At 43.2% G+C, this 8,930-nt stretch overlaps 1 protein-coding gene across 3 annotated transcripts in view; it reads right to left on the reverse strand.

The window, feature by feature from the left end:
* Positions 1 to 8,732, reverse strand: part of foxp4 (forkhead box P4) — a 95,893-nt gene extending 87,161 nt beyond the window's left edge. For all 3 annotated transcript variants that reach the window (XM_008299499.1, XM_008299498.1, XM_008299495.1), the window contains exon 1: positions 8,177 to 8,732. The gene's annotated coding sequence lies outside the window, so the exon portion shown is untranslated. The remainder of the gene's footprint in view (positions 1 to 8,176) is intronic.
* Between the last annotated feature and the right edge of the window lie 198 nt (positions 8,733 to 8,930).

Raw genomic sequence — 8,930 nt, forward strand, 5'->3', positions numbered from 1 at the left:
TGTGCCGCCAAACAGTTAACGCTGCTTCACAGGCCAGCGGCCCACAACGCAAACACACCCACCTACACCCCTCTGCCTTCTCTCTCCTCAGGAACATGAGAGCTGGCTCTAATTCACAGGCTGGTAAAGCTGTGGTGGACAGCAGTCTTGATCTGGCAGGATTAGGCTACTTTTATTTCCCCGAGAGCTACAGGGGGAGGCGGGTGAGGAGATGGTGGAGGGAGGTGAGCATGCATGTGTGTGTATGTGTGTGTGTGTGTGTGAGGGGTGGGGTGGGGGGGTCTCAAATCCTTCTACAAATGTCAGACAACGACCGGTGACCGGGGGGCTGCACAGATACACACTCGCACACACACACACACATATATACGCAAACTCATAAACACTCCTGCAAAAAAGCCTGGTGAGCCACCCAGAAAAGAGACTCATCACTCTCCGTCTCATCAGTCTGAGGAAGAAGTGATGTGGGGGCAAGAAGGGAGCAAAGGAGGAGAAGGAGGAGGGAGGGAGTAAAAAGGGAGGGAGGAAGGGAGGGAGAGAGGGAGGGGGATTACACAATTATTCAGATAACAGCTGGGAATAATCTAGTGGCAGATGTCTCTCGGTCAACAATGCCCACCACACACAGGCGTGCATGTGTATGCGCATACACGCTAACAGTGTCTCAATGCTCAGCGAGCAGCCACAGAGTGAAAAAACGGCCGCTGATGAACCAGCACGAGCTGCTCGAACACACAACCACGGCTGGGAAAAGTTTTTTTTTTCTCTTTTGAAAAAAATCTGATAAATATGAGACAAGGTATTAAAAAATAACGACAGACAGCCTCCTCATCAAAGAAATGCACGAAAGAACAAAAGAACAAAAACACAACTTGGGAAAGCGACGACCTGTTTGCTTTCCTTTCCCTCCGAGAGCCGACTGAAAAACAAAACCTAAAACTTGAGGAATTCTGTCTGAGGAGGAGAGAGGTGGAGGGTCAGGCATTGATTGACAGGTAATTGCGGTTGGATGTGCGCGCACACAAACGCACACACACACACGTACAATGAGAGTGCACACATGCAGATCACAACAGCATCCTATGAGCAAATCTCCCAGTGGTGGCAATCACTATCCTCCTTCTCCTGTCTCCCCTTGCTATAAAAGCCACAGACCCCACTGGGCAAAAGCCTGCACAGTCTCTTCACCATCACAGCAAAGCAGAGGGAGGAGGAAAAAAAATGAGGTCAGAAGTTGAGAGAGACATCGAGAATTGAGTCTTTTACTGTGGGCCAGATCATATTTATCACATTTACTCTAAAAGAATATTTCTGAACATTTCTTCTAGAAGTTTTTGGGGAGAAAAAAAAAATTCCCCAGCTCTGCTGCCTTTCAAACATGAACAAATCTTTATGTGGGGTTATGTCGCTGGGGAGGAAGGAAGGGGGCGGCCCAGGCAAGTGGTGAGAGGGAGCTCTGTCAATCCGTCAACCCAGGCAGCCTATTGTGATTTGGTTTAACACTGGTTAACAGCTCGTCCTGTCAGGGGATGGATCATCCCACGGCGCCTCACATGCTAATAGCTTAAGTAGGCATCCCATGTCCCCCCCAGAACTAATACCGCAAATACTAATACCATAAAAGAGCAGTTGCACGCCAAACGCTCCAGCCTCACTTTCGCCTGCGTTAGCCAACATCTTGATACTTTACGGATTAGAAAACATAATGAGATGCATTTAAATGGTTATTACCTCCCTGGTCCGGGCTGGCGAGGAACAGGGACGAGGGGAAATGCTGCTTTGCTAATTTCCTATCATCATATGTTAATCTACAGTCGTCCTGGTGGAAGTGATTCAAATATTCTGAAGCGTTAAAAACTAAAAAAAAAAAAAAAAAGAGCTAAAATATATCAGATTATCATAAAATCTGCTAAATGTAGAATAAAAAAAAATGAAACTGATGAGTGACGAAATCTAAATCTGTGCTGTTATTATTATTTGCAGGTGAGTTTATGGCCCTTGATGTGAATCCCTGTGAGCTCCCACTCTGCTGTGAATCTCAGCATTTCATCAGAGCGCTCACTCGTCCGCTCGGCAGATTTTCCCGCCACAGCAGCACGGACAAACGAGCACTCAAGAGCTGTGTAATGCTTCTCTCCAGTCAGATGGTTTATGAAATGTGCAAAAAAAAAAAAAAAAAAAAAAAAACGTGCGCGCGTGTGTCCGTGTGTGTATCCATAACATTCGGGAGCCTTGCGCTTCACAGCTGTCACCTACCCTTCACAGCCATCCTTTCAATACACATTAAAGCAGTGCTGCAGAAAGTTTAGTCACATTGTTGTTCTGAGTGAAGCTTTCCACTGCTCCGCTCCCTCGGTTACCCGCTCGATTGACGGCTGCCCTGTCATTTTGTCGCAGTGCTTTAGAAAACACCAACGGCTCTCTGATGAAGTGCTTACAAAAGGTCATAGGGTGGCGGCGACGGAGAGGAGGGGAGCCGACTACTGAGAGACGGAGGCAAGGGAAAAGGAAAGGGAGACGGGATGGAGTGAAGGAAAATCCATAACACAAATACAGCTGTCAGAAGCAATGCGGAGTTAGCAGGGGACGCAACGACCGATGAGAGCTTTTTCATGAAGATGCTCCGCTTGAACACAACAGGCGTTCTATCAGCTTCTCCACCGCTCGGGTGTTTTTTTTTTTAAGTTTTTTTTTTTTCCTGCTTACATCTCAAGTGCTCCACCTGATCTGTGCCACTGACCTCATGATGCTCTGTGACTCTTTCTCTCTGTCTCTGAAATCAAACTCGATAGCTCCGACTGCCTCGCTTCACAATCTGCTCTCACTCCTCCAGACTCCACAGCCCTTTCCTTCAACTCCAGCTCTTTGCTCCAGCCATGGCCTCAGGTGCCAAGCGCACTCTGGAGAGGCTGATCTAATGCTTCCTCCGCTATAATAACCCATTGCCTATAACCCTCACACTGTTGTTTCCTTCACTTCATACTGCCTTTCACTCATATTTTCTATCTCTCTCCCTGCTGTCCTCCCCCCCACCCCACCTCCTCCACCTCCACACACCCATAGGAAACAGTCTCTTCCGCTCTGAGCTGTTGGGTCACTCCTTCCCACATCCATCAGCTGTTAATGGGCCCGGTGCTCTGCAAAGCTGGAGGAACATCTCCAAGCGAGTCTGCATCCCGGCCACCCGGCACACAGATAGAAAAACTTGGGGGAAATGGCTCATCTAAAATGCACAGACATGTTAATGACCACAGGCTAAACCACTGTGTCAGACGAAATGATTACCTTATCAATCAGAGCGGGGAAGAGCGCGTAAATTTTGGGAGTATTAAACTGGGGCTGCTGTCATCACGTAAGCGGTGACAGCTCTTTCGAAAGCCACAAAAGGCGAAAACAAAAAGACGATATCTCCCCCGTCTCACAGGTGCTCAACTTCCTAAAAGACCCACTAAAAGCATCTTCTCGCTGTTCTCCCCCCGCTGTCCTGCAACTTCACCGTGCGACACACCGTCTCCTGACCCATCACAACAACACATCTCAGCTTTGAAAAATGTGCAGGATTTATTATACGCACACGCAGACAGACAGACACACACTTTCACACAAGTATTCGGCTCTCAGCTTCTCCTAAATAACAGGTTCAATTAGAACCACATGTATAATCAGGCCTCAGTCTAAAGCAATGTGGCGGCAGTTTCACTGTGCAGTCAATCACTTCAATACACAAACAGAACATTCCCCCACTTGCTGGCCGTCCACATACGATAACACCTTCTTTTAACCCATTAATTTGTCGATTATATTTCATTAACAATTTAAAAAAAAAACGGTAACAAGCCGTAACTGCTTTTCTAATGGTGTTCGGTGATTACATTTTATATTTTTCCACATCACTGGAAAAACTGAAAAGGAACCAATCTATTTTATAAAAATCTACGATACAATAATTTAAAATTTGCTTAATTTTAACACATAATTACACAGCTGCCATGATCTGTACATTTTCCTCTCTTCTCGTCCGTTCTCATTTAAAGCCCAACACATGTTCAGCTGAAATGTGTGCAGCTCTGCGATAATGTCAGCTTCAGGACCAACACTTAGAATAATTCCATTTAAAAACATGCTTTCTCTCCCTGCACAATTTTTCTTTTCTCTTTTTTTTTTTTTGCTTTTCTCACACCCCATCTAAAGGATATTGAAAATTTAACCATTTCAGCTTTTAAGCAGGTAATGCACTAAGTGCTGCAATACAAGTAAATCTGTGAGTATCTATCATGGGTCAAACCCTACATGTATAGCAGTGTCGTATACGGGTGCTCTTCAACATCACTTTGGAGCCAAAAGCCCACTCAGACTTGTGGGTTTGGGATAGCAGGAGGGTTTTAATGAAGAGAGCGCGAGAGATGTAGAGACGGACAGGCAAGCCATCAATGCTACCGACGCACAGGACATTTAAAACTTCAAATACTGTCCATTTTCACTCAAGCAGGACAGGTGAATTGAGAAAAAAGCACTCTCATATACACACACTCCCGCACTCAGATATATACACTCTTCCACACATACATCCGCACGCGCTCATGCTGGAGGTAAGGACTCTCTGAGTGAGTTTATGGACTAACACAATCATGTTGGTGGCTTTTAATCGTGCTGAAGGGGTTTTAAAGCGCATGAGATTCATAGCCATTATTGCCTGTCTCTAGACGGTCTCATGCATGGCTCCAGTCACACCCCGACACACACTCTCACACACACATACACTCACACTGGACCAGGCTGAAAATCATCATTTAAGTAATGTGTCAGTAAGCATAACAGAAACAATTGTCTGGTGGAGAGCAGAGTCTGAAACTGATAAAAATCAGCAGTACATGAGCGACTCTTGCAAACAATGAAACAAAACAGGACATGGAAAAGACACAGCTGCTGAGAGGAGAGAAGAAGAGGGGGAGAAAAAAAAAGAAAAGAAAAAGAAAAGCAAAGACGGGAAAAGTGTTGAAGCAAGTCGGATGAAAAAAGGTGGCAAAGCTGAGGCGAACGCACAGACACGGGCACACAATAGCCGACAGAGAGCAGAGAGAGTCAATCTGTCTCTGACACCTCTGGCTTCCTGCACACGTACACTCTTTTTTTTCCCCCCAAATAACTACTTCTGCCTCTCAAATACTCTTTTGTTTCATTGTCTCTTATTATATTTTCATGAAAAGCCTGTCAGTGATGTGATAGCCTATCAACGAGCAAAGCACTACACAGAAATGATAACTTTACACTTGATTTTAATTATTTTTATACTGCTGGTAAATGCTGGTGTGTTTGAATAGAAATTTTTTAAAAAAGGACTTTTATTTTCTCCTCTTATTCTTCAGCAGTGTTTTGCAGTTCTACCTGAGCTCCATTGTAAGTTATTTTATTGAGCTTTGCGAAGGCTTATCAGTTAGTAAATTTGAAATGTAAATTTCCAAACAACTGAATTTGTATTGTAACTTTAAATCAGACCTGCAGTTTAACAAAAAAAAAAAAAGAAATCATTCTTACACTGAGCCAAACCAGCTGCTGAGGCTTCACTGTACCAAAGAGAAATGAAGCAGATGATAAAACAGGCAGCAGTGAAAATCTGAATTTTCAAAAAAGAAAAGCAACTTTAGAAATAACTCGTTTATATTTCACATATTTAAGGGAAAGATTTTAAACATTTTCTAGCATAATAATTCACTATATAAAACAGATTCACTGCCTGCACAAACTGTGTTAATTATTTCAACATTACTTACAATTCTGGAAGTAAACTGATGAGCATATAAAACACACTCAGCCTCTCCTGTCTTGAAATTAACAAGTCAACTAAAAATCAATTCCAATTCTGCTTATTTAAATTAACTGCAATGTGAGACTGCGTGAAGGCCCCTCTGCATTAAAAACTTTACTGTCTTCTTCATTTATTTTTTTTTAAAGGCAACAACTTGTTGTGTTTGTAGGTGAAATAAAGTTTGAATTTATATTATTATTATTTTTTCAACACCAGCAACCTCTGAGCCAATACAAAATACCTGCTCTCCTGTCTGACACCACAACTGTGACAAGGTCATAAAACGTGATTAAGAGCTTTTTCATTCCCGCTGGATCTTCTATTAAAGTGCAATTAAAAGTGTGTCATCACGTCGCGGAAATGCCACCACAGAGGACAGGAGGGGGGAGACACAACAGCAGAGAGAGAGAGAGAGACAGAGAGAGAGAGAGAGAGAGAGACAGAGAGAGCGAGAGAGAGAGAGAGAGAGAGGGGACACAGTAAATAAAATTAATTATGCCAAATGCCCCGGCGCCCATCAATCACGGGGCAATAATGCCCATGTCAGGGTGTGCACCCACACGGCCTGTATGCTTTTCTCTCAATGACAGACAACTAACAGCAATTAATTGTCATTTCATTTCTCCCTCTCTCTCTATTTTTTTTTTTTTTTGGTGGCTCTGCAGCTTTCAATCAGTCCATCTGACCTGCGGGGATGTGCAGCCTGATATCTGATGATGATGATGATATTTTAAGGGAGAAGAAAAAAAAGAACACAACAGGAGAAACTTCAATTTCTCCAAAAGTTGCATCCTGCGTGTTGTGCAGAATCCAAAAAAGAGAAGCCTCTATTTAAACTGTTCATCTTATTATCATATACTTAAATATATTTATCATATCTCGGTAATAAGTTCTTCTTTTTTTTTCCTCTATGGAAAAAAAAATAGATCTTTCCCTTTGTGGTGCAGGCCTACTTTCAGGCGGTTTACGACTGCAAAAAGGGAAAAACACAGGTCAATGCGAGGCTCTGCTACAGACTTCATCCTCCTCAATTTCTAAATTTATAAGTCAGCTCGAAATGTGTTGGAGATGTATTTTATCCTTAAAAAGCAAAAACGTCCGTTTATCCGATCAGTCTCATTCACGCATTTTTAAAAGAAGAACTAATCAAGGTTTAAATACACTTCTGATCACTTTCTACAAACCCTCGCATCTTTTAAAAATAAATCTGGTTAAAAGTAGAAGTTTTACAAAGCAAGAGCAACTTTCCTGCAGCTCTTTAAAACATCCACCGATAATTTATTATTATCTCCTTAATCCGGTAGAATTTATTGAAACTCCAACAGGCGCATGAAACCTCAGTGGAGCTCACAAAGCGGTTCCAGTTTCAAAAGTCAAAATGGTTTGAAAAGAAAGTATTGTCCGCAGACCTATTGACCATGTCAACAAGAAAGCTGCTTTTTCCCCCTCTTCTTCTTAAGACAAGAGCTCTATTCTCTCCAATGAAGGCTACAACGAGCTTTTTTTTTTTAAATATAATTTTAAACCTTATTGTCTAATTGTCAGAAAGTACATTTGAGCAGAGGACAGAGCTGAGCGGCTCAGCTCCACTTAAACAGGTAGAAAGCGATGACAAAGCGCTCATTCTCAGCTTGGAGACGTTTGCGTAAAATTATCACCACATAACCCATGTCGGCGTCTATTATCAAAGAGTTATTAACAGCCAAAGTTGCTTTCTTTGTATCTTTCCTCCTTTCAAATCCAACCCCCGACATCTTAGTTAGTCCAAACCTGTGAGAGAGAGGGGGAAAAAAAAAACTTTTTGTTGCTTCAAAAGCAAAAAAAAGTTCGGACACTTTATCCAAACGCTGGCCCTCCCGATCCCACCGATCTATGCTTTGATCAATTATTAGGGATCAAATACATCGTTCAAATGATACACGACTGGAAGAGGATTTTCTGAACATGTGCGCAAGAGGACACAGAGACAAACTTCGATTTTCTTTCCAGGGAAGAATTAAAAAAAAAAAAAAAAAAAAGAACATACAATCAACTGCTTTAAAGAGGATGTTTTTTGTTCAAGTGTCAAAACTTTTAGGAGTCAAAAGTTAGAATGAAACACGGACGGAAAGTGTGGATGAGGAAAAAACAAAAACTCCCGAGAGCGGCCGCTGGATCAAACCTCCTCTAATAGCCGATTATATTATTAAGGCTGACTTGGTGGAGTTTCACAAACAACGTGCGATGAAAAGTTTTTAGCGTGTCGAGGAGGCGAGCGTGTGTAGGAGAGAGTTTCAATGGAAGGAAAGCGTGAGGAAGATAATACAAAAAAAAAAAGAAAGAAAGAAGAAGAAGAAGGGGGGGAAAGGAAAGTGTAGATAATGCATCAACCTGTTCTCTTGGTTTCTGAAGAAGTCAACTTTCACGCCAGTGGTTGGACCATGTGGACAGCCCGCTTCTTGCTCCTCAAACCCCCGGCGCGTCCACTCTCTCTCACGGCGACAAAAGGGGGGACACAAACCGACGGGACGAAAAAAAAAAAAAAAAAAAAAAAAAAAAAAAAAAAAAAAGAAACAAGAGAGGAGAGAGAGAGAGACAGAGAAATCTAGGATCTAAGACCGCAGCACCATTACTTTAAACGACAAAGCGTGCTCGTTAGTCCTTTTCCTTTTTCCCTTTTGTGTGCGTCCTCTCTCCTCGGAGTGGCCCCTCTGGAGTGAAGTCAGAACAATACTGCCGCTAAAACTCTGGCACTGTGCGCAAGTTGCCGCGGAGAAACAACGCCGCTTCTCGTTTTTTTTTTTTGTTGTTGTTGTTGTCTTTTTTTGTTTAGTTGCTTCTGCTTCTCCCCCTCCTGCTATCTCTTCAAGAGGCTGATTCAGCGCGTATAACCTCTCCACCGGTCTTCACTTTTTGGCATCCCGTCTGTTGCTCGCTCGTTCGCTGGAAATCAGGGTTGAATCACTGGGACTGTGTGAGTGTGTGTGTGTACACGAGTGGTGGAGAGTGTGTGTGTGTTGCGGGGGGACAGTTTTTGCTGCGCTACCGTAATGCCTCTAAAGCAGGTGCGCGTTTTTCCGTCGCTGCTGCCCCTATCGACGCACTGAAAGCCCTGGCGCACAATAAAACAGCAGCAGCAGCAGCA

This window comes from Stegastes partitus, unplaced genomic scaffold, assembly GCF_000690725.1.
Source record: "Stegastes partitus isolate 25-593 unplaced genomic scaffold, Stegastes_partitus-1.0.2 Scaffold1425, whole genome shotgun sequence".
In the NCBI taxonomy this organism is placed as follows: Eukaryota; Metazoa; Chordata; class Actinopteri; family Pomacentridae; genus Stegastes; species Stegastes partitus.